This window comes from Euphorbia lathyris, chromosome 4, assembly GCF_963576675.1.
Source record: "Euphorbia lathyris chromosome 4, ddEupLath1.1, whole genome shotgun sequence".
NCBI classification, from domain to species: domain Eukaryota; kingdom Viridiplantae; phylum Streptophyta; class Magnoliopsida; order Malpighiales; family Euphorbiaceae; genus Euphorbia; species Euphorbia lathyris.
Window position 1 is genome coordinate 3,844,705 of NC_088913.1, and position 26,689 is coordinate 3,871,393.

General features: G+C 34.3%; 1 pseudogene; it reads left to right on the forward strand.

The window, feature by feature from the left end:
• The first annotated feature begins 816 nt into the window (after positions 1–816).
• LOC136227936 (putative disease resistance protein RGA3) lies at positions 817–26,225 on the forward strand (annotated as a pseudogene).
• The last annotated feature ends 464 nt before the right edge of the window (positions 26,226–26,689 follow it).

The window sequence follows — 26,689 nt, forward strand, 5'->3', positions numbered from 1 at the left end:
GGTTAAGATGCAAAAATACTCCTAACATTTTTGGATCAGGAGCAATTTTACCCCTAACGTCTACAATGGTACGATTTTACCCCTAACGTTGGAAGCCAAGACAATTTTACCCCCTAACGTTAATAAATTGAGTCAATTTGAGAAATAATTCACCAAACTGTATTTTCGGTCATGAATCTTGTCATCTATATTTCACACGTGCGTCATTTTATCAGTAGCAAATCATGAACATATGTTGAGATGTGAAAAAAATAAAAAATATACTATCTTTTGAACCAATTGGACAAAAAAACTCCAAATTATACTATTAAATTATAAAAAACATGATTTTTTAACTAACTGATATGCAATTGGTGCAGAATAAGAATAAAATATTTGGATTTTATAACCGTGTCTGAAATTGGTCAAATTATCAACGTTAGGGGTAAATTGCTATTGGCTACCAACATTAGGGTAAAATTGCTCATGACCCAAAACGTTAAGGGTATTTTTGCATCTTAACTCAATTTTGAAAGTTAAGGTGCAAAAATGCCCCTAACGCTTACAACCAGGAGCAATTTTATCTCCAAAGTCTAAAATGGTGCAATTTTACTTCTAACAATGACAACCAACTACCAAGAGTAAAATTGCACAATTTTAGATGTTAGTGGTAAAATTGTTCTAAAGCCAAAACGTTAGAGGTATTTTTGCAACTTAACCCTAATAAATATTAACAGATAAATTTTATTTAATGTTAATTTTATTATTATTATTGTAAAAAAAAAAATTAGTTTTTCGAAACTAGTTAGTTTGTCTTTAATTGAATCTTGCAAATAAATTAGCCTTATCTAAAAGGCTCACTTTCAATCGAAGAGGAGGATTCATCCTGGAACCCTAAACTTTCAAACCTAGCGACGCTAGTTCCTATTTTGATCTCAAGGTATGAATTACTCTATTCCTAGCCTTTCAATACTATTCAAATTCTCTGAGTTTACTTGCATTGAATGAATAGTAATCAAATATCCGACTGCTATGCATGATTGTCCACAATTTCTTTCACGAGAAATCGGTAATTGGTAATTTCAAGTATAGTAACTAGCAGCCTATAAGGTGTTTGCTGTTATGTCTAGCTAAGGTATTAACCAGGTTTTGACACAGGAACCACAATGTCTAGCAATGCAGGATTCATGCTGTAAATTCCTGGAACCCAAACTTTCAAATCTACCGAGGCTTTTTCCTATTTCGATGTCAAGGTACGAATTACTATATTCCTAGCCTTTCAATACTAGTCAAATTCTCTGAGTTTAAGCTTGCATTGAATTAATAGTAATCAAATATTATACAAACATCTGACTGCTATGTATGATTGTCGACAATTTCTTTGACCAGAAATTTGTAATTGGTAATTGCAAGTATAGTAACTAGCAGCCTATAAGGTGTTTGTTGTTATGTCTAGCTAAGGTATAACCAGGTTTTGACATAGGAACCACAAATATGCAGGATTCATGCTGTAAATTCCTGGAACCCTAAACATTCAAATCTATTGAGGCTTGTTCCTATTTCGATCTCAAGGTACGAATTACTCTATCCCTAGCCTTTCAATACTAGTCAAATTCTCTGAGTTTAAGCTTGCATTGAATTAATAGTAATCAAATATTGTACGCACATCCGATTGCTATGCATGATTGTTGACAATTTCTTTCACCAGAAATCGGTGATCGGTAATTTCAAGTATAGTAACCAGCAGCCTATAAGGTGTTTGTTGTTATGTCTAGCTAAGGTATTAACCAGGTTTTGACATAGGAACCACAATGTCTAGCTATGCAGGATTCATGCTGTAAATTCCTGGAACCCAAACTTTCAAATCTACCGAGGCTTTTTCCTATTTCGATGTCAAGGTACGAATTACTATATTCCTAGCCTTTCAATACTAGTCAAATTCTCTGAGTTTAAGCTTGCATTGAATTAATAGTAATCAAATATTATACAAACATCTGACTGCTATGTATGATTGTCGACAATTTCTTTGACCAGAAATTTGTAATTGGTAATTGCAAGTATAGTAACTAGCAGCCTATAAGGTGTTTGTTGTTATGTCTAGCTAAGGTATAACCAGGTTTTGACATAGGAACCACAAATATGCAGGATTCATGCTGTAAATTCCTGGAACCCTAAACATTCAAATCTATTGAGGCTTGTTCCTATTTCGATCTCAAGGTACGAATTACTCTATCCCTAGCCTTTCAATACTAGTCAAATTCTCTGAGTTTAAGCTTGCATTGAATTAATAGTAATCAAATATTGTACGCACATCCGATTGCTATGCATGATTGTTGACAATTTCTTTCACCAGAAATCGGTGATCGGTAATTTCAAGTATAGTAACCAGCAGCCTATAAGGTGTTTGTTGTTATGTCTAGCTAAGGTATTAACCAGGTTTTGACATAGGAACCACAATGTCTAGCTATGCAGGATTCATGCTGTAAATTCCTGGAACCCAAACTTTCAAATCTACCGAGGCTTTTTCCTATTTCGATGTCAAGGTACGAATTACTATATTCCTAGCCTTTCAATACTAGTCAAATTCTCTGAGTTTAAGCTTGCATTGAATTAATAGTAATCAAATATTATACAAACATCTGACTGCTATGTATGATTGTCGACAATTTCTTTGACCAGAAATTTGTAATTGGTAATTGCAAGTATAGTAACTAGCAGCCTATAAGGTGTTTGTTGTTATGTCTAGCTAAGGTATAACCAGGTTTTGACATAGGAACCACAAATATGCAGGATTCATGCTGTAAATTCCTGGAACCCTAAACATTCAAATCTATTGAGGCTTGTTCCTATTTCGATCTCAAGGTACGAATTACTCTATCCCTAGCCTTTCAATACTAGTCAAATTCTCTGAGTTTAAGCTTGCATTGAATTAATAGTAATCAAATATTGTACGCACATCCGATTGCTATGCATGATTGTTGACAATTTCTTTCACCAGAAATCGGTGATCGGTAATTTCAAGTATAGTAACCAGCAGCCTATAAGGTGTTTGTTGTTATGTCTAGCTAAGGTATTAACCAGGTTTTGACATAGGAACCACAATGTCTAGCTATGCAGGATTCATGCTGTAAATTCCTGGAACCCTAAACATTCAAATCTACCGAGGCTTGTTCCTATTTCGATCTCAAGGTACGAATTACTCTATTCCTAGCCTTTCAATACTAGTCAAATTCTCTGAGTTTAAGCTTGCATTGAATTAATAATAATCAAATATTGTACAAACATCCGACTGCTATGCATGATTGTCGACAATTTCTTTCACCACAAATCGGTCATTTCAAAGCCTATAAGGTGTTTGTTGTTATGTCTAGCTAAGTTATTAACCAGGTTTTGACACGGGGCGGATACAGGGAGGGGCCTGAGGGGGCCGGGCCTTTCCGGTTGCCAGAACCACAATGATTAGGGTGCTTTCGGGCCATGTCTCCACAAAATTTGAGAATGTGGATATAAATTGGGGATTGTGACATAATTAATACCTATGAAGCACCGATACGGGTGCGGGTACGGCAAACGACATTTCTAAAAAATATGAGATACGGGTTCGGCGGGGATATGACAAATTTTATATATAATTAATGATATATATATCATTTATAATGAAAATTCAAAAGATAAATAAATATATAAATCACAAATTATAAAGTCATTATAAAAACACAAATAATACTCTCAAGTCATTATAAAATCACAAATAACATCTATAATATTAACTAATAAGTCATTAATTCATAAAAAAACATAGGAGTGATTTTCAATTTTAGTTTAGGGTTCAATGGATTCCGTGCCTGTATATACTAGTAATTCTGGGATTATTTCATTTTAATCTTTATATTTTCTGAGTTTTTTTTTTTAAATCCTTATACTTTCAAAGTTTTTTTTGAAAAACCCCTAAAGTATCCCCGAAGTGTCTCCGGCGTGTCCCCGCGCATCCCCTCATTAAAAAAAGAAAAGAAAAAAGGGGATACTTCTCAGTTGTATCCCGCCGAATCCCCGCACCCGGAGTATCAGGGAGTATCGGATACGCGTACGGTGACCTCCGGGAAGTATCGGTGCTTCATAGATTAATACAAAATTAACTCATTGAAGTTGTATTTAATTAAAGTCCTGAGTGGTTAATTAACTCGTGTATTTAATTATAAAATTCAACTAGATTAATATATAATAGGCGATAAATTTCTCAAATTTTGTTAAAAGCGACTTAATCTTATTTTTGTTGTCCAAATTTAGCTTAATTTTGATAAGTTTTACATTGGTACGTAAAATTTGGTTATGGATCACTCAGATAATAACACGTATATATTCGGAAAAAATTTAAGTAAGTTCAATTTAGCAATATATTTTTTTTACGCACACGCAAGTGTAAAATCGGTCCCAATGAATCAATTCTATATTTACCGCTGTTTTGACAGTTTCTGGTTTTGCCAAGATTTAGCAGGTCAGGCTTTTTTTTTTTTTTTGTTTCTCTTATTAGAAGCTTCAAGTTGCTTGTAGAAATAATTGCTTTGATACGATAGGATCCAAGTTTTAGAGCATCATCGTTTGATATTCAGGGTAAATTACATCTATGGCCATTGAACTTTGACACTCAATTTTACACTTTTTAACACTCGAAGCTACTAAACTTTTACAAATTCAAAATAACTCTTAACGATCTCAAAATGAAAATATTCAAGAATTAAAGTTGTTCAGAACGACATTTAGCATGAAACCACTTTTTTTTTTTGCCCAAATCACCATTTTTGGAGATTTCTCTCTCTAAAATTCACTCTCTCTCCTAATCAAACAACACTTAAATTAACTCAAAACGAAAATTTTCAAGAATTAAAGTTTATTAGAATATTATTAAGGTAAATTTCACCCATGGCCACTCAACTTTACTTTTTTGACGGTATGGCAAATCAACTTCAAAACTTTAGCATAAAAGGCACTCAACTTTGCATTTTTTATACCCGCTTCCATTCAACTTTAACTAACTCCTCAAAATGACCCTTAACGACCTCAAAATGAAAATATTCAAGAATTAAAGTTGTTCGGAATAACATTTACTATGAAATCACATTTTTTATTTTCCAAAATAGTGAAAATCACCATTTTGGAGCTTCATCTCTCTAAAAATTCACCCTCTCTCTTAATCAAACAATGTGGAGATTAATGGGAGAAGGTACCTACTTGTATTGGATGATATGTGGAATGAGGATATGAGTAAATGGTTCAGCTTAAAAGACTTTGTTAGGTGGTGCAAGAGGAAATACTATTGTAATTACTACGACACGACTTCGAAAGACTGCAGAGATGAGTCAACCAATCTCTATACATGAATTAAGAGCTTTATCTGAAACTGAGGCTTGGTCATTATTCAAACAGATGGCATTCAAGCAGGGCCAAGTGCCGACTTCAAACCTTGAAGCTAAGGGAAAGGAAATTGTAGCAAAGTGTTGTGGAGTTTCTTTAGCCATAAGAACAGTACGGGGTATGCTGTTCTTTAAAGGTTCGGAGTCAAAATGACTATCGTCAAAAAAATAAAAACTCTACAAGAAATGATGAGGGAGTTAGGTTTCACACGATGTGTAACATAAGCCACATGTCGCGTGAAGCATGCTGCTAAAGGAAGGAAGAGATGGAGGTTGAACCACACAACGTGTTAATGACTACACGGCATGTCAGTGGTTTGCTGAAGCTCTTAGAACTTTTTGACAAATTTACACGGCGTGTGGGGCCACACACCGTGTGACTAATTTGGAAGACCCACGAAGAAGTTGACCGAGCATGTTGTATTAGCATGACCCTATAAGCCACACGTCGTGTGAGACATGATGCTGAAGGAAAGAAGGAATGGAGGTTGAACCACACGACATGTCAAACACCCCATGTCGTGTCGGTGGATTGTCGAAGCTCTTGAAGTTTTTGACAAATTTACACAACGTGTGGCTTTCCTCACACGTTGTGTGCCTGATTTGGAAGACCCACAAAGAAGTTTGATAGAACATGTTCGAGTAGCCTGAATCTATTGGGCACAAGACATGTCATACACATCACATGCCATGTGGATACCTTCGCCACCAAGGAGACAAACCTGCCATATTCTTATTTCATTCTATATACTGTTTTGCCACTCTGTAATTATTGTTTTGCCATTGAGGCTTATTTATTGGTTTGCCATTTTTCCCTTTCATCCCATCCTACCCATATATAGTTAGTTATGGGTTGTAACCCTAGTGAGAACTTTATTGTCTTTAGTCTTTGTTTTAGGGGAGGTATTTAAACCCCAAACTTTGTGTGAATGGTTAGTTTTTATCAATAAAAATATAAATTATCTTTGAGAGTAAGGTTTATACTTAAATCTTGAGATTCACTTCTACTGGTGTAGCTAGTGAAGAACTTTTTTAGTTCATTTAAAGATCAAAATCAACACGATCGTCAAGAATCCATATTAAGAAACATGTTTTACCAATTCTTAAGTTGAGTTACAACCATCTTCCTTCCCATGATAAGAATTGTTTTGCTTATTGTAGATTGTACCCAAAAGACTATGCAACAATGGAAGGCACCAAGGTGTCTCCAGCCAACAAATTCAAATATGTCTTCAAGATGTAGACTTTGGGTATTTCATGGATCTTTTTCGGTTGTCGTTCTTTCAAGATGCTGATATGGATGATTTTGATAACATTGAACACTACAAAATGCATGATTTAATGCATGATCTAACCGTTTAGTTGCTGGGGACAATTTCTCTTCATCGGATTATAAAATAATAACTGTTAAAGACAAAACTCGACATATAGCATTTCAGATTTACCCAAAACTCGACATATTGTGGAAGGCAAAAAAGTTAAGGACGACATTCCTATCAAAGAAGAAGAACTCGATGCCATGTTTGTTGGTCCGTTGTAAGGTGAGAATAGTTCTAAAGAGGGGTGAATGAAACTTGAGTTAATTTTTAACCTTTTATAATTTTTCTCACTTTTTGTTCAATAGAAAATACAGAGGCTAGATTCAGAATCAGAAGCAAGTTCTGTTTACAGAGTCAGCCAGTCAACAGAGCTTGATTCTGCTTCTATATAAAGAGCGCGAAAGATAGCTCACACAATTACACTGCAACAACCAATTAACCCTAAATATTGATTTTTTTTAAGCTACCTTTTCAATTTGAATATTGATTTTTTTTAAGCTACCTTTTCAATTTGAATTTAAATCTAACTAGGGCTTGGTTAAATATGTTTTAGGTTAAATTTAGATTGTCATTGATAATGATAAAAAAAACTGTGGAGTTGGATAAATATTGACTCATTATTGTTTTTCTGATCATATATAAAAGGTTGGTTTTAAAATTTTATGAATTCTACAAAATAAGATAATAGATTTTTAATAACAAAAAATATACTTAAAAATTTTAAATAAAAGTTTGGATTCATTTTATACTTAAAATATCATATTATTTGGTCCGCTTTTTGGTCTGAATATGTATTATAACTTCATTTATATCTGTTTGGAGTCTCTCCCCTTCAGTTACTTAGGAGTCCCTCTATTTAATGGTGCTCCTAGGGCCCGTCACCTCAGCTGTCTTGCAGACAAATTTCTATCTCAATTTAGCAAATGGAAAGGTAGCTCTCTCTTTTTTGCAGGACGTTTAACTCTAATTAAGTCTGCTATTACTGGCTCTCTGGTTCATTCATTCTTGATCTATAAGTGGCCAGTGGGTTTGTTGAAAAAGCTCAATAGAAGTGTTAGGAATTTCCTTTGGACGGGTTGTATTGATCAGAGGAAGTTAATCACGGTTCCCTGGCAAACTTGTTGCAAAAGTTTGGAGGGTGGTGGATTGGGCATTACGGATTTTAGGATCTTTAATCAGGCTCTCTTGGGGAAAATGTGTTGGGATTTAATTCAAGGCAACAGTCTTGCTATTTCTCTAATGAAGTCTAGATTTATGGCTGTCTCTGGTTTGCCTAAAGCTACCATTGCTCCTTCCTCGATTTAGTCTTCCTGTAAGTGTGTTTACTCATCCATTTGGGACCAGACCTTTTGGTGGATTGGCCAGTCTTCAACGCTCAATTTCTGGACTGATCGATGGATCATTCCATCGGTGGCGGACAGATTGGGTCTTGATCATCAGGATAAGCGTTCCCGCTTTAATTCTGTTGATGATTTTTTGGTCAATTCGGAGTGGCTGGGCTTAGGCACTCTGCCTTCGGTTGTTCAAAATAGTATTAGATCTATTCACAGGGGTAGAGACGATTTTGATTTATGTGCTTGGCAGCCCTCTACGAAGGGTATTTTTTCTGTCAAAGAGTACTATTCGATTATCAGTCCTCGTTCATACTCGGTGGACTGGTATAAATTTGTTTGGAATGTTCACACTCCCCCTTCTCATTCCTTCACATCCTGGAGAGTTTTGCATGGAAGGGTTCCGACTCACGACCTCCTGCAACGTTTAGGCTTCTCTTTTGCCTCTCGTTGCATTCTTTGTGGTAGGGATGCTGAGTCCATTAACCACTTATTCATTAGCTGTTCTTTTGCAGATTCTCTATGGAGGGCCCTTGAGATTCATTTTGACTGCGCTTTACCTCGTCATTCCCGATTCATCCACTTCTTCAGCTCTCTTCGTAGCATTCATTTTGGCTCTCAGGTGTCGATGATTTGGCGTGTTGCCGCTATCTCTTGCATTTGGTTAATTTGGCATTGTAGGAATGAAGCGACCTTTAAGGAGGTTTCTCCTTCTATTCAACACTCGAAGATCATCCTATTTCGTATGATTCGAGAGTCATTTGCTTCTTCTAAAGGTTTTTGCTCTTCGAGGAGAGATGCTGATATCTTATCCCATCTTTTGACTTCTCCAAGGCCGCCTCCAGCTCCCAACATTATTCCGGTCCATTGGCTTAAACCTCCTCCGGATTGGGTTAAAGTCAATGTGGACGGCTCTGCTTTTGGTACTCCTGGCGAGGCGGGAGCGGGCGGTATCTTTCGTAACTATCGCGGCTTCCCCAAAGGTTGTTTTGCTTTTTCTACCCCTCCTTCTTTTGCTTATATGGCTGAATTGAGAGCCGCTATTTTCGCAATTGAACTTGCTTGGGAGAAAAATTGGCATCATCTTTGGGTTGAGTTAGACTCCATGTATGTAGTTAATTTGCTTCGATTTCGTTCCATGGTTGTTCCTTGGAGTATTTGTCAAGAGTGGTTGCACTGTCTTAGCATTTGCTCTAGGATGACCATTATTTTTACTCACATCTTTAGGGAAGGGAATCGTGTTGCTGATTCTTTGGCAAAGTTTGGAGTCTCTTCCTATGCCATTAATTGGTGGCCTTCTGCTCCTGCATTTTGTCAGAGGTTTATCAATGATGACATCTGTAATATTTTTCATTTGCGTTTTTCTTGATATTTCCTTAACTTTTCTCCTTCCCCCTTCTTCTTGTTTGTTCTCCTTCCTCTTCTCTTGTTTAAACACTCACATTTTCTTTTATTTATATATGGCAGGTTTGACAGTTCTTGGGTCATGGGTGCTTTCCTCGCTCAAGGTCTGTCTCGTCTCAATTTCTATCAAAAAAAAAATTATAAAAAATTACTATATATTTATAATTAGACCTGTCCATGGGCCAGGCTTGGGCCGGGCCAGTCAGGTTTTTAAGTAAAAATGCTCAGCCCAAGCCCAGTCCAGCCCGCAATTAATTTAGGCGGGCTCGGACCAGACTGGGCTCGGGCTTAAAAATCAAATCCCGAGCCCAACCCATATTAGCCCACATATATATATATATATATATATATATATTAATTATAAAAAAATAAATATTATACTTAAAAATGAATATTTAATATATAAATATATATTTATTAATTAATATTAATAAACGGGCCGGGCTGGGCCGGCCCTTGTTATTTTTATTAATCCCAAGCACGCCCAAAAAATAGGCAGGCTTTGGCGGGCCTGGGCCGGACTGGGCCGATGAACAATTTTTATTGTCCAAGCCCGGTCCAAGGGACACGGGCCTGGGCGGGCCGGGCGGGTACCCGGGCCCGTGGACAGGTCTAGTTATAATTATAACTTTCAGGTGTGACAGATTCCTTATGCTGTGACAAGGACCAATTTTGTAATTAACCAAAAGGAGGTGGCAAATTTGTAAATAAAAGGAAAGAGAAAATTGTTTTATTTTTTCTTTAAAATGCATTTTCCCAACTTTTGCAATCTCGTTTTTCAAAAAATTTTATACCGTTGGACTCGTTTTAATTAAACGGTCATTTTAAGATCCATGAAGCTCAAGTAAAAAAAATTCTGGTGAACGGAATCCCGGTGGGCGTTTTCCGGCAAGCAAAAATTTGTCCAGAAAATTCTCAAAAAATTCCAGAAAATGTAAAACATTATTCTAAGAAACTTTAATTCTTGGGTCGAAGCGAGATTTCTTATAGTTTAGTCCCAATAAAACTTTTTCCTTAATTTTACCATTTTACATGCTTCAACAATTTGTTGGGTAAAAACTGTAAGGAATCTCGATTTGAGCCTAGAATTAAAGTTTCTTAAAATAATGTTTTACATGTTTTGAAATTTTTTGATAATTTTCTCGATAAGTTTTTTGTCCTACTTACGTTGTTTCAAATCAGTATACCATTTGTTCCAATATAATACTTATATTGTTCCAACAGAAAATTGTTTTATTTCTTTTCTTTAAAATACATTTTTCTGACATTTCTGATATCGATTTCAAAAAAATTTATACTATTAGACTCGTCTAAATTAGACAGTCATTTTAAGATCCTTGAAGCTCAAGTAAAAAAAATTCCGGTGAACGGAATCCGGGTGGGCGTTTTCTGGTGAAAAAAATAGGTGCCCAGAAAATTCTTAAAAAATTCCAAAAAATGTAAAATATTATTCTAAGAAACTGTAATTCTTGGGTCGAAGCGGAATTCCTTACGGTTTAGTCCCAATAAAACTTGTTCCTTAATTTTATCCATTTTACATGCTTCAACAATATATTGGGTCAAAACTGTAAGGAATTTCGCTTTGAGCCAAAAATTAAAGATCTTAAAATGATGTTTTACATGTTTTTGAATTTTTTGATAATTTTTTGCACACGTTTTTTGTCCTACTTAAATTGTTCCAAATCAGTGTACCATTTATTCCAACATAATACTTGTATTGTTTCAACAGAAAAATGTTTTATTTCTTTTCTTTAAAATACATTTTCCCGACATTTCTAACCTTGTTTTTCGAAAAATTTTATACTATTAGACTCGTCTAAATTAGACGGTCATTTTAAGATTCCTGAAGCTTAAGTAAAAAAAAATCCGGTGAACGGAATCTGGATGGGCGTTTTCTGGCGAAAAATAAATTGCCTAGAAAATTCTCAAAAAATTTCAGAAAATGTAAAACATTATTCTAAGAAACTTTAATTCTTGGATCGAAGCGGGATTTCTTACGGTATAGTCCCAACAAATTGTTGAAGCATGTAAAATGGATAAAATTAAGGAAAACGTTTTATTGGGACTAAACCGTAAGAAATCCCGTTTCGACCTAAGAATTAAAGTTTCTTAGAATAATGTTTTACATGTTCTAAAATTTTTTGAGAAATTTCTGGGCACTTTTTTCTCGCCGGAAAACGTCCACCCGGATCCGTTCACCGAACATTTTTTTACTTGAGCTTCATGAATCTTAAAATAACCGTTTAATTAAGACGAGTCCAACGGTATAAAATTTTTTGAAAAACGAGGTTGGAAAAGTTGGGAAAATGCATTTTAAAGAAAAAAAATAAAATAATTTTCTCTATCATCTCTTTCATTTTATTTACCAATTTGCCACCTTGCTCTTTTTAATTATTATCAAAACTACGTAGTTTTGTTATGTCACACAATAAGCTCATTGTCACAACTTAAGTCATTGTCACGCTGAATCTCACCCCTATATATATATATATAGGGGTGAGATCCAGTGTGATAAGGGGTTAGGGTGTGGCAAGGAGCTTATTGTGTGACATAACAAAACTACGTAGTTTTGATGATAATTAAAAAGGGCAAGAGGACAAATTTATAAATAAAAGGAAATAGAAAATTGAAAAGTTGTTTTATTTCTTTTCTTTAAAATACATTTTTTCGACATTTCTATCTCGTTTTTCGAAAATTTTTATACTATTAGACTCGTCTAAATTAGACGGTCATTTTAAGATCCATGAAGCTCAAGTAAAAAAAAATTCCGGTGAACGGAATCCGGGTGGGTGTTTTCTGGCGAGAAAAAAGTACCCAGAAAATTCTTAAAAAATTCCAGAAAATGTAAAATATTATTTTGAGAAACTTTAATTCTTGGGTCGAAGCGGGATTTCTTACGGTTTAGTCCCAATAAAACTTATTCCTTAATTTTATCAACTTTACATGCTTCAATAATTTGTTGGGTCAAAACTGTAAACAATCTCACTTTGAGCCAAGAATTAAAGTTTCATAAAATGATGTTTTATATGTTTTGGAATTTTTTGATAATTTTCTGGGCACGTTTTTTGTCCTACTTACATTGTTCCGACAGTGTACAAAATTGTTCCAAATCAGTGTACTATTTGTTCCAAATCAGTGTACCATTTGTTCCAACATAATACTTATATTATTCCAACAGAAAATTGTTTTATTTTTTTTTCTTTAAAATACATTTTCCCGACATTTCTAACCTCGTTTTTCAAAAAATTTTATACTATTAGACTCATAAATTACACGGTCATTTTAAGATCCATGAAGCTCAAGTAAACAAATTTTCGATGAATGGAATCCGAGTAGGCGTTTTTTGGCGAGAAAAAAAGTGCCCAGAAAATTCTCAAAAAATTTTAGAACATGTAAAATATTATTCTAAGAAACTTTAATTCTTGGGTCAAAGCGAGATTTTTTACGGTTTAGTCCCAATAAAACTTGTTCCTTAATTTTATCTATTACATGATTCAACAATTTGTTGGGTCAAAACTGTAAGGAATCTCGCTTTGAGGCAAGAATTAAAGTTTCTTAAAATGATGTTTTACATGTTTTGAAATTTTTTGATAATTTTCTGGGCACGTTTTTTTGTCTTACTTACATTGTTCCGACATTTTACGAAATTGTTCCAAATCAGTGTACCATTTGTTCCAACATAATACTTATATTGTTCCAACAGAAAATTGATTTATTTCATTTCTTTAAAATACATTTTTCCGACATTTCTAACCTTGTTTTTCGAAAATTTTTATACTATTAGACGGTCATTTTAAGATCCCTAAAGTTCAAGTAAAAAAATTTCCGGTGAACGGAATCCGGGTGGGCGTTTTTTGGCGAGGAAAAAGGTGTCCAGAAAATTCTCAAAAAATTCTAGAAAATGTAAAACGTTATTCTAAGAAACTTTAATTCTTGGGTTGAAGCGGGATTTCTTACGGTTTAGTCCCAATAAAACTTGTTCCTTAATTTTATCCATTTTACATGCTTCAACAATTTATTGGGACTAAACCGTAAGAAATCCTACTTCGACTCAAGAATTAAAGTTTCTCTAAATAATGTTTTACATTTTATGGAATATTTTGAGAATTTTCGGGCTACTTTCGGATTTCTCATCGGAAAATGCTCATCTGATCGCCAAATTCCGTTGATTTGGGATTAAACCGTAAGAAATCTCACTTTGAGTCAAGAATTAAAGTTTCTCAGAATGATGTTTTATATTTTCTGAAATTTTTTGAGAATTTTCTGGACATTTTTCTCACAGAAAAACAGATCGCCGGATTCCGTTCATCGGAATTTTTTTTTACCCGAGCTTCTGGGATCTTAAAATGACCGTATAATTAAATCGAGTCCAACGGTATAAATTTTTTTGAAAAACGAGGTTAGAAAAGTCGGGAAAATGCATTTTAAAGAAAAAAAATAAAACAATTTTCTATTTCCTTTTATTTATAAATTTGCCACTCCTTTTGGTTAATTACAAAATTGATCTTTGTCACACAATAAAGCTTGTCACACCATAAGGAATGTGTCACACCTGATCTCTCATATATATATATACGTCTGTAACGTGACACAACATTCATATTATTCCATTAAGTTATGATTTCTCTCTCCACCTATAACTGGTCGAACTTTACGGAGGAATATAAATAACGTGTCACGTTTCATTATTGAAACCAAAATTAGTACTCTTTTATAAGCTTTAAACCTACACAAAATGATATTTCATACATGAAGGCTAAATTGAAATTTTTCAAAAAAACTCTTATACATATTTTGGTATCTTATTCTATATATAAACAATATTGAATCTAGTAATAGTATTAATTTAGAAACTTTAATTAGGAAAGAATTATAATATAAAACTTTAATTAGGAAACAATCCACCTAAATACTATTCATTCAAGTTCTAATACAGATATAAAACTTTAATTAGGAAAAGAATCCACTTTCCTTGAAATCTCAAACCCTTAATCAAATTATGAAAAAGTAAATACGAACTGGTACTCAATCAAATTTTGGGTAGAAAACAAATTTTTTTGGAAGCATTGAATTATGATATGCATCGAAAATAAATTATGGTGTGAATGCAGATTTGAAATTAACACCCACAATGAATGTGATGTGACTTGACTAGGGATCTAAATTATTTTTAGGAGAAAGTTGAAATAAAATCTCTGTGATTTCATTAATTTTTAGATAAAGGATCGTGATTTACTTTTTGTCAAAACAAGGATTGAGATTTGAAACTTGGATTAATGCTATTAAAACCATCTTTAACGATCTGAAAATGAAAATTTTCAAAAATGAAAGTTGTTCAATGTCATATTTTCTATGGAACTACATTTTCGATTTTTGAAACTAATCTTTTTTGGAACTTTCTCTTTCTAAACATTAACTTTATCTCTCTTTACCAAACCCCATCTTAACAATCTCAAAATAAAAAAGTTGAAGAATTAAAGTTTCTTAGAATATTAGTAGTTCTTAAAATATATCATTTTTGAAGTCGTCAAAGGTGATTTTAATAGTATCAATCGAAAAAGTCTTTATTTTGTTAAAGTTAAAAACCTCAATCCTCGTTTTGACAAAAAGTAAACCACGGTCATTTCTCTGAAAATTAGTGAAACCACAAGGGTTTTATTTGAATTTTACCCATTATTTTACTCTCTAATTACTAATTTGTAGTATGTATTGAGGGAGATAGGAAGATAATTGAAATTGCAATTATTTCATTTTACTGTACATTTCATCATTCACATCTATTGGGTAAAGAGTTTTAGAAGTAAAATCAGAGATTTAAATCATTTTACATATTTTTATTTAGTCAAACTATCTGTGATATTGGGTGAAAAAATATTTGAAAGAGCTTATTAGAACATTTCTAATACCAACATTTTTCAAACTTATTAAAACTTAACATATAATTTTAAAATATTTTATTTTATTTTTTCTAATCCATATCACCTTTGACAATTTGAAAAAAAAACCTCAAATACTAAGCAATTTTAAAAGTGACAAGTATATCCCTACAGATTATTATTTTATATATATATTTTTTTAATTATAAATATTATCATAAATTGCACAAGTGATCAACTATATCATTTTTTTTATATTAAAAAAATAGTAAGGATTCCAAATGTGTGCTAAATTGGCAACATTGAGATAATTATTTAAACAACATTTGTTACTTCAATGCAAATCACTCTTTCAAGCATCATCCACCCTATCAACCCCATCAAGCACAATTCCAAACACATTGCATAAGAGATGATCTTAGGTCTAAAAAACTAGTAATTTTGAAAAAAATTGTTTTAGGAGCTTTTTTGTCATTTTACATAAACAGTTATTAGCAATCAGCTATTTGCCAAACAGAGTCTTAATTCTATAGAATAATTCTAGTTCATCAATCTATTTCTTAATTGTTTTTTCATACTATTTTGTTGGAAAATAAATATGTTAACATTAATAATAAATATTAAACTAATTATTTTGTAGGGTAAAATTATTAATTCTAAATTGTGACCTGAAAACGTGGCATTATGATTAGTTACCAACAAGTACTCAATCACACACACGGACTAAGGGGATCAATATCGATCCAGCTAATATCAACTCTTTGTAACACTATCACGTCTGATCCCATCAATCACGAGCCTAATTGGCTAGAGGAAAATAGAATTCCACCAGTGGATGCAAGTCTATCTATTAACATGTGACATTTTTAAGAGTTATTTTGAGGAGTCGCTGAAAGTTTAGTCGTCATTCATCGTAAAAAAAAAAGTAGGTTAAGGTTTGAATTTTAGTGGCGCATACTGTTAAAAAGACAAAGTTCAATGGCTATGGATGTAATTTACCTATTTTGATTAGATGGATTTACATTGTTGACCTATCGATATTGCTAGTGAACTTTTCAGTCATCTTCAGAAGAAATTAAGATCTATAAGAGCATCTCTAGTGGTGGTTGTATCCAACCACTGCCACCTCATCAATATACACTATTACAAAATACCCTCCATATTATAACACTCTCTTAATAAATCATCTCTAATGGTTGGACATTTTATTTTATTTTAATGGGTCCCACACGTCATAATGTTTTATTTTAATCTAATTATTTATATTATTAATCTTTATTAAATAATACCAAAAAATCCAATAATTTAATTTATGTGTTAAATCTTGATTTTTAGAATAAAATTATAATTAATTTTGAAATCCATCCCATATTAGAAAATAAATTTAGCCCAGAAAATATAATTGAGTAATAAATAATAATAAAAAATTCAATTTACGGGAAATTTGGGTTTGTATTTTCTATGCTTGTATCTTTTTAAATTCGTAGAAAAGATGAGCAACGCGCAGTTCAACAACTGAATATGACGCCCTCCTCTCCCTGTGCGACACGTCAGCGCGTTGTTTCCCTTTGTTTCCCTTCTCCCACTGTACTGCCCTTTTGTTTCACGCTCTTCAAATTTAAGAATACTGTCTAAATTTGGATACCATCCAAATCTAGATACTTATATTTTTTCTATCCTAATGGTTAGATACCCACCTTCATTCTTTTTTATTTGCAGATCAGTCCCCTTTATAAACCAGTAGGGGTGCTCTAATTTACATTTCATTTCATTTGTGAAAGTTTCAACCTTTTTCTCTTCTACTTGAAATCAAGCTACCCAATTTAGATTGCTCTTACTTCCCTGGAAAAAATGGCAGAATCGATCCTTTCTGATATCGCTGTTGGACTCATTTCCAAGCTGGGTTCTTTTGGTAGAGAAGGAGATAGGACTGTGGTGGGGTCTGAAAGATGAGCTTCACAAACTCGATAGCACTGTTTCCACAATCGAAGCTGTGCTTCTTGATGCTGAGGAGAAGTCGATGGCGAATCGTCAAGTCAAAAATTGGCTTGGAAAGCTGAGTGAAGCCATGTATGATGCTGATGACTTGCTGGATGAGTTTTTAACAGTGGACTTGCGTCAACAAGTTATGGGTGGTTCTAAAACAGCAAAAAAGGTGCGTCTTTTCTTTTCAAGTTCCAACCAGTTTGTTTTTGGTATCAAAATGGCTCATAAGGTTAAGGCCCTTAGAGAGAGATTAGATGAAATTGCTGCTGAAAAGAATAAGTTTCATTTAGAGGAGCGATCTGTGGAGAGGGTTTTTGTAGTTAAGGGCAGGGACCAAACTCACTCCTCTCCACCTCAAGTTGTTATTGGTAGACAGGTTGAAAAGGAGAAAATTGTAGAGTTTTTACTCTCTTCTGATTATCAAGAGAATGTGTCTGTTGTTCCCATTGTTGGTATTGGAGGCTTGGGAAAGACTACACTTGCTCAACTGGTGTATAATGATGACAATGTCAAAAACCATTTTGAGCTGAGGGTGTGGGTCTGTGTGTCTCATGATTTTGATGTGCAGTTACTGGTGAAAAAAATTTTAGAATCTCAAAACACCCAGATGGAAACATTAAAAAATCTCCTCCATGAAAAGATAAATGGGAGAAAGTATGTGCTTGTGTTGGATGATGTGTGGAATGAGAATCGAGATAAATGGTTGGATTTAACAGGCTTGTTAGCAGGTGGTGCAAGAGGAAGTAAGATTGTAATCACTACACGAGCCAGATCGGTTGCAGAGATGAGTCAGCCAATTGATATACATGAATTAAGAGGTCTATCTGAAGATGAGGCCTGGTCTTTGTTCAAACAGATGGCATTCAAGCAGGAGCAAGTGCCGAATCCGAGCCTTGAAGCTATTGGAAGGGAAATTGTAGCCAAGTGTTGTGGAGTTCCTTTAGCCATAAGAGCAATAGGAGGTATGATGTTCTCTAAGGAGGAGGCTGAATGGCGAAGGTTCAAAGATAAAGAACTCTCTAAGATAGATGCGTACCAGAATGATATTTTACCAATTCTTAAGTTGAGCTACAACCATCTTTCTTCCCATTGTAAGAATTGCTTTGCTTATTGTAGCTTGTATCCTGAAGACTTCAGAATTCCCGTGGAAGATCTGATACAACAATGGAAGGCACAAGGGTATATCAAGTCAACAGATCCCAATGAGCCTCTTCAAGATGTAGGCTATGGGTATTTCATGGATCTTTTTCGATTGTCGTTCTTTCAAGATGTTGAAAGGGATGAGTTTGGTAACACTGAATATTGCAAAATGCATGATTTAATGCATGAGCTGTCCGTTTCAGTTGCTGGGGACAATTTCTGTGCATCACAATATCCAATAACAAGTATTGAAGAGAAAACTCGACATATGTCATTTCAGGTTGCTTCAAACTCTAGTTTGCATGATTTTTCTCCATTGTGGAAGGCAAAAAAGTTAAGAACGGTATTACGGTTTAACTATTTCCCCATCAAAGAAGAAGAACTCGATGCCATGTTTTGTAATTTGAGATGTTTGAGGGTGCTTGGAATATGTTTCTCAGAAATTGATAAGCTGCCAAGTTCCATTTATAAATTGAAGCATCTAAGATATCTTGATCTTAGCGGCTGTTCCAATATCGAGAAAACTTCCAGATTCAATCACCGATTTAAAGAACTTACAAGTGTTGAAATTAAGTCCGCGTACTAGTCTCAAGAAACTGCCGGATAATATCACAAAGTTGGTCAATCTTACAGATCTTGACAATTCCGGGTGTTATGGGTTAACTCATATGCCACGGGGTATTGGGCAACTTACAGGACTTGAGAAATTATCTAAATTTGTAATAGCCACGGATAATTCTATTTCCAAGCGTAACGGTGGGCTTGATGAATTACATGCATTGAACAAGTTGAGAGGTTCATTGGAAATCACGCATTTGCAGAACGTGAAAAATGTTGCATTTGAATTTAAGGCAGCTAATTTGAGCGAGAAGGACCAGCTTCAAAGTTTAACATTAAAATGGTATGGTTACGACAATGTCAATGTGAATGATGAAATGGGATTGGAAGCTCTACGCCCACACCAAAATTTGAAAGAATTGTCTTTGGAGGGTTACAGAGGAGTGAAACCTCCAAGCTGGCTACCATCTATCACTAATTTGGGGTCCATTCATATTACGTATTGCGGAAGCATGCGGTGGCTCCCACCATTTGATCAGCTCCCTTATCTTAAAAAATTACAGATTTGGGGTTTAACTAAGTTGGAGCATATAGATGTTGCTGTGAATTTTGAAAACAGAGGATCTTCTTCATTCTTTCCTTCCCTAACATATCTTGTTCTCGAAGACTGCCCCAATCTGAAGGGATTTGTGAGATGCAAGACTGATGTTGGAACGAAACCATCATCGATATCAATGGAAGAGCTGCCCTGCTTTCCTTGTCTTTCTGATTTGGAAATTGGAAGTTGTCCTAACCTGACTTACATGCCACTTTTTCCGGAGATTAAAACACTGAAATTGAGGGAAGAAGGAATAAAATCCCTGAAGATGACGGCAACTTCAGCATCACAATCCACCTCTTCACTTTTCTCTACTTTCGCTCAATTGGAGCATCTTTCTGTTGGGATTTTGTGAGAAGAATACAGAAGAAAAGAAGAAAATGGTGCTAACAATTTTATTGAATCTGTCAAGTTCTGCACAAATTGAAAGATACAGATTTAAGGCTTATAATGCAACCATAAAAGAGATTTTAAAACAACTAATAAAATCTCCACTAATTATTCTTATAACAAATAAAGACTTGGTAAAAACTAGACCTAGTCAAATAACAAACTTTGAATCACAAGATCATAATCTCAACATTCCCTCCTGATTCAAAGTTTTTTTTTTTAATGATGTAATTTCCATCATCATCTTCTAATTGGAGCACTTCTCTCCACTAATGGCTTCTCGGTGCACTTCTCACCATAAATGTCTTCTCGGTGCACTTTTCACCGACCTTCATTTATTAATTGGAGCACTTCTCCCCAACATCAAGATACTAATTTTTCATCAACATGTCAAATTGACATTTTCTTCTCTAACATTTTCTTTTGTTTTTGAAATGTTGAGGCTTCTCCTTGTGCCAACCTTCTTTTTCTTCTTGATCATGTTTCTCACAATCACCATGCCAGAGTAATTTTCAATTTTCAAGAAAATTCCCTCAATCATTCCATGGTTGAGTTTTGCTTCAAATACTCACAGATCCCTTAAAATCATTGAGGCTCTGATACCAATTGTTGGGATTTTGTGAGAAGAATACAGAAGAAAAAAAAAAAATGGTGCTAACAATTTTATTGAATCTCTCAAGTTCTGCACAAATTGAAAGATACAGATTTAAGGCCTTTTTTATAGGCTTATAATGCAACCATAAAGGAGATTTTAAAGCAACCAATAAAATCTCCACTAATTATTCTTATAACAAATAAAGACTTGGTAAAAACTAGACCTAGTCAAATAACAAACTTTGAATCACAAGATCATAATCTCAACGCTTTCAATCTTTAGTATGGAACATTGTCCATTTAATGAGTTGCTACAGTACCTTCATTCTCTTCAAAAACTTAAGTTTTGTTTTTGCGATTGCGAAAGTCTGTCTAGTGATGAGAAGGATGATGGCATGGCGTGGCAAAAATTTGAATTCCTCCGTTCTGTTGATTTTCTTGAGATGCAAAACTTGGTTTCTCTACCAAAGGGGCTTCAATATGTTAAGGCTCTGCAATATTTGCGTATATATGGGTGTCATCGTTTGACCTCTATACCAGAGTGGATGGGCGACCTCGTTGCATTACAAGATTTGACTATCTTTGATTGTCCCCAACTATCAGAAAGATGTAAGAACAACACAACTGCTGATTGGCCCAAGATTTGTCGCATTCCAAATATTTCCATTGACCATCAAAGTATTCAGAGGAATGGGTGCCATCTGCTCTGATTGCAATTCTTTCTCACATTTTGGCAAAGTATGTCCTCCTCTTCAATCTCCATCCTTTTTGAATTAAATATACTCCTTTTGGTCGTTTCTATAAAATCTTTATTTATGGATATTGTATATGGTTTCTATGAAAGTGGGGTCTCTTTGGATTTTTGTAATATATATTCCCGTTGAATTGTCCTTGCAGTGATAAACAGACTCAGAAACAACATGGTGTGACATGCGATGTTAATAAAAGCCCCTTTACTGTCATCAGAATTGACAAGGTCAGTTCCTATTCTGAATGATCAACTGTTTGCTTCTTTTTGTGAATATGCTAATTATGTGTCTTCCCCTTTGATTTATACTTTCATATTGAACTCTGCAGTAAAATTTTGCCCTTTGATTCAAACTTGCTGTGGCTAGCAACATCGAAGCTCGTGGTGGCCTTTTAACCAATCTGGTATTACCTTTATGTTCTTCATTTACTTATGAACAGGTAACCTAGCAAATTGGAATATCAGATTTGAATCAGATGTTTTTGTTTAAGATCATTTCAGGGCAATTCGTCAACTTCAAATAGGATTCTGAGCATCTCAAGCATCTTGCAACAGAAACAGCCATCTCAGGCAGGTAATATATGAAGATCAATGCTTAGTGCTACCTCTTTTCAATGTTTATTTCTATGGAATAGAGAAAATGATTCCACATATTAGTTGCCTCGATGATGACATGAAATGCATGTTTATCTTAATTTGATGCAGATTTGTAAGAATATTCTGTTTAATTGTACTAAATTGAGATTTTGGGAGCTTTTTGCTGTTATGCTCGTTTGTTTTCTATAGAATACTATTTCCACTCTTTTTTTTATTGTCCTTTAAGGTTTTTTATAAAGACCAATAACGTATTTATTGGTTTATTAAAATGACCGATTTACTCTTATTACTTTTATCCTAAAACTCTACTTTCCCTGCAAAAAGTCTGTTTTTCTTAAATATTATGACTTAATTATGAGATTGTTTCAGGGCAATGCCTCAAAAAGGCTGATGTTGGAACGAAACCACCATCGATATCAATGGAAGAGCTGCCCTGCTTTCCTCGTCTTTCTCAGTTGGAAGTTGTCCTAACTTGAGTTGCATGCCACTTTTCCGGAGCTTAAAACACAAAAATTGAAGAACGCGGTCTGATGGAATTACTGAAGATTACAAGATTTGTCAATCACTAATTATGCACAACCAATACAAAGATTTCTCACATTCCAAATATTTACGTTGACGGTCTAAATGTTCAAAGGAATGGCTGCTACCTGCTCTGACCGCTATTCTTTCCCACATTTTGGCAGAGTATGTGATTCAATCTCCATCCTTTTTTGATGAAATATACTCCTTTTGACCGTTTCTTTTTTAATGGAATTACATGGATACTGTATATGGTTTTCTTTATAATTTTGTAATTTATACTCCTGTTGACTTGTCCCTTGCAGTGATGAAGGGACTTAAAAACTTGGTTTCACTCTGAAACAACATGGGCTGATACACAATGTTGATTAAAGCCCCATAGTTTTGAATGATAAACTGTTTGCTTCTTTTATGGCCCTTTTTTTTTTTGCTTGAATTAACTTATTTTATAACCTATTCCATATTCCAATTACATGTCTTCCCCTTTGATCTATATGTTCATTTTTTTCAACTCCTTGATATGTTATGCTTCAAATTCGGTTCATGTTTTTATTAGAGGATTCTCTAGTAAAATCTGCTGCTTGATTAGGATGGACATGAACCTTAACCGTGGAACATAACATCTGTTTCTACATTAGGTTGTACTGACAGATTTATAGCAACATGTGTTTCTACTTATTCAGTTCCCATTGTTAACTTTTCAGTCTCAATAAATTTAGACTCATATCAAGCAATAAAAGAGCAGTAACTTAGTATTTTCTGCTTACAAAGAGTTACTATGTCCGATGATGAATATGGCATACAAAATCTTCTGGTTTGTTGATTTCTAATGGTGGCATCTCTTGGCAGTGAATCTTGTAAAACACCATTGAATTGCAGAATAAGTAAAGCTTTCTTAATAATCTTTAAGAAATGCACGAATCCTGCAGCGCGGCATGGACTCTGCCAAATGCATCAGTTCTTGAATGGGTACGAGCCTTCATAGCTTGTTCTAATGAGTTACAAGGTGATTGATTATCTTGCTTTCTGTATTTTATATGCGGACCACATATTTGTTGTTTCTCATTCTCATTGATTCTGTTCTCATTTTTCTTTTTTGAAATTTTTGATATTGCCGAATGCATTTGCGGTTTGATGATATTGTTACAAGCATTCAAAAGTGTAGTTACTGAATTACCGCGGTGGATGCACATCTACATCCTTTAAAGAAAGAACACACGTCAACCCGCGTTGTGACCACACCATCTCCACCGGGTTCCATTCACATGATCAGGTTTTATCTTATCTTTTCTCAATTTATTTCTTATGTTGTTTTACCTTTTCAGTTTGGTACAATTTTCAATTTTAATATATTAATTTGGATACTTTAATTTCCTACTTTTTCTTTCTTCATTCGTATGATTTATTTTCGTACCATTTTTCGTATTTTATCAAAAGTAGGGGTCACATCTATTGAGAATAAAATGAGAGAAAACCGACTAAGGTGGTTTGGCCATGTGAGACGTAGAGCGCTTGATGCGCCGGTTAGGAGAACCGAAGAGTGGCAAAGGGATGTAGTGGTGAGGGGTAGGGGAAGACCTAAGCAAACTTGGAGGAGAGTGATCGAGAGTGATATGAGTTTATTGGGAATTGAGGAAAATATGGTAGTGGATAGGACGGAGTGGAGGGAGCGAATCTGTGTCGCTGACACGACTTGATTTTCACGGTTTTATATGATGGTTCATGTTAGCCGACCCCGAATCATTTCGGGACTAAGGCTTTGTTGTTGTTGTTGTATCAATTTTTGCACCAATGAGGATATGGTCCAATTTAAGTGTGGGAGGAGATATATACATATATCATTTTATGCAAACGAATGAATGAATGAATGTATGCAAATGAATGAATGCATATTCACTTGTTTTTCAAAATTACAAATGCAACATGTATTGCAACACTTTTTAACTAAATTGCAACAAATGACAAAAACTTAACATTTTTTATAAAATATCATTTTTTTTACATTTATCAAATTAATCATAAGTTATACATCTTTTATGATTATTTTTAGGTTATCATTATCGATAGAAATAATATATTTCTATACGGGTAATATTTTTTAAAATTTTTCACAAATCTTCGACACGATTTTAAGTAAAATTGTCTCGAGTGAATGTATTTAAGTAAAAATTCTTTCATTATAATCTCTATTTTATATCTTCATGATACAATAAATCTTATTTTAAATTTTCAATTAGGTTTATAGGCATTAAACTGAACTAACAAATTTTTTTAGCTCGGTTTTGATTTTGTCTTACATTAACACCAATTGAAGTTTTTAAGGAAACTATAGCCATAATACATGTTGAATTTTAAGTCAATATAGGATGAATGTGCTAATTTTCTTTTTCCCAATTCATATTAATTAATCAAATACATCGTATTCTTAACTTTTGGCCACGATTGAGACCAACCTTATCACAGTCGAGGTATGAAAGGGAAGAAATAATAAGTAAAGCGTACTTTTGGCCACGGTTGCGACCACCCTTATCACAATCGAGGTATGAAAGGAACGTTTAAATTAGAAAAATTAAGCGTGTTTAAAGTTTAAAGTAACGATTGCGTCCACCCATGGCATGGTCGGTACCTCTTAAGCGAACACAAATAAATGCATATAAAGTTACGATCGAGACCACCCTTATCACGGGCGTAACTAAGCAAATAAATTAAACTTAATACTCATATATAATAATTCAAGTTTGGGAAAGGAAATTTGGTGCTTTGAAATGCCTTAAGATGAAAAACTCAATAACATGCGTGCTTACATCGTCCCGAATACTTCAATTTAAACATTGAAATACAAGACGAATGATATATCGTATTTATACTAAGTTAGTTTGATGTTTTGCGTATAAATTTGCCATGCGAAGTTAGTTTTTTCGGCTTAACTAATTTAAAAGGTAAACACAAAGATATATGTTTTATTTTCATAAAGAGATTAGTTAAGGAATAAATTCAGTGAAATTTTGCTCGGGACTAGCAAAAGATTAAGTGTGGAGATTTGTTAAGTCCAAAATATACCTAAAATATCATTAATATTTACATCATTCTTATTACAAATTCGTGTTATTTATATCTGTTTAGATTACTTTTACTTTCAAATATCTTTCTTTCTTGCAAGGTACTTGAATATTTGGTAAAATCCAAATAGGAACGAAAAAGGATCTAAAACAGAAGAAAAACCCTTCAAAAGGAGTCAAAGACGACGTAAATCGAAAGCACCAAGTCGAAGACACGAACGTAAGCGAAGAACAAAGGAAACCTGCCGGGCCGCGACAGAGGATCTCAGACCCGCGACCGCGACACGCGCGGTACAACCAATTCTCCCCTTCGTCCGTCGCTCAAGCTCAGTGCTACATCATTCACGGCCGCGGATACCTATCCTCGGTAAGTGCAGAAATTATACAAATGCATTTAACACATGCTGAAAATCCAAGAAACGCGTTCGTTCAAGTGGATAAAGACGTCCTTTCACAGCGGACACGACTCTTAACCAACGGACACGTCACTTCAGTCACAACCCTTCAACATCTATAAATAAAGAGTTGATATGGAGAGAAGAGGTTGGTTGCGTTGTTATGTAGTATGTGTGAAATGTTATAATCAGAGCGTAGAACTTATGTCGAAGTTCTAAGTAAACACATTTCGAGAGTTAGAAATTAGATTCTGTACAAAGCAAGATGAGGTACACATATTGTTTATAGTTTAATTACAACTCAGTAGCGTTTAGACATTGTTCCAGTTTTAGTTTGCATCATGGTAGTGGCCGAACGAATCCCTATTACGAAGTTACAGCGAGAAGATTGAGTAAAGTGTTCGCCCCCGAGCCTGACAACCTCCTAAGGAAACCCAAGGAAGCGGAACCGATCAAGCCCTTCACTTGCACGCCCTCGAAGAACTCGATGCTCCTTATTCTCTGTAAACTTGTATCAATTTATATTTCATCTAATAAAGTCCGTTCTATTCGACAAATCGTAATGCAGCACTTATGGTAACCAATCCAATATAAGTGAGGCTGGTGTTTTCATTAATATGCGCTTGAATTCAAAATCATTATAAGGAAACTTTGTTGAACACTTAGGCAAATTATAATCTCGAAAGAGTTTTAATTTGAGTAAGGACAACTATCCCGAAAGGGTTTTGTCGCGTTCAAAGCCAATTAATTAGAGGTTCCATCATTTATTTCATCGTCATAAT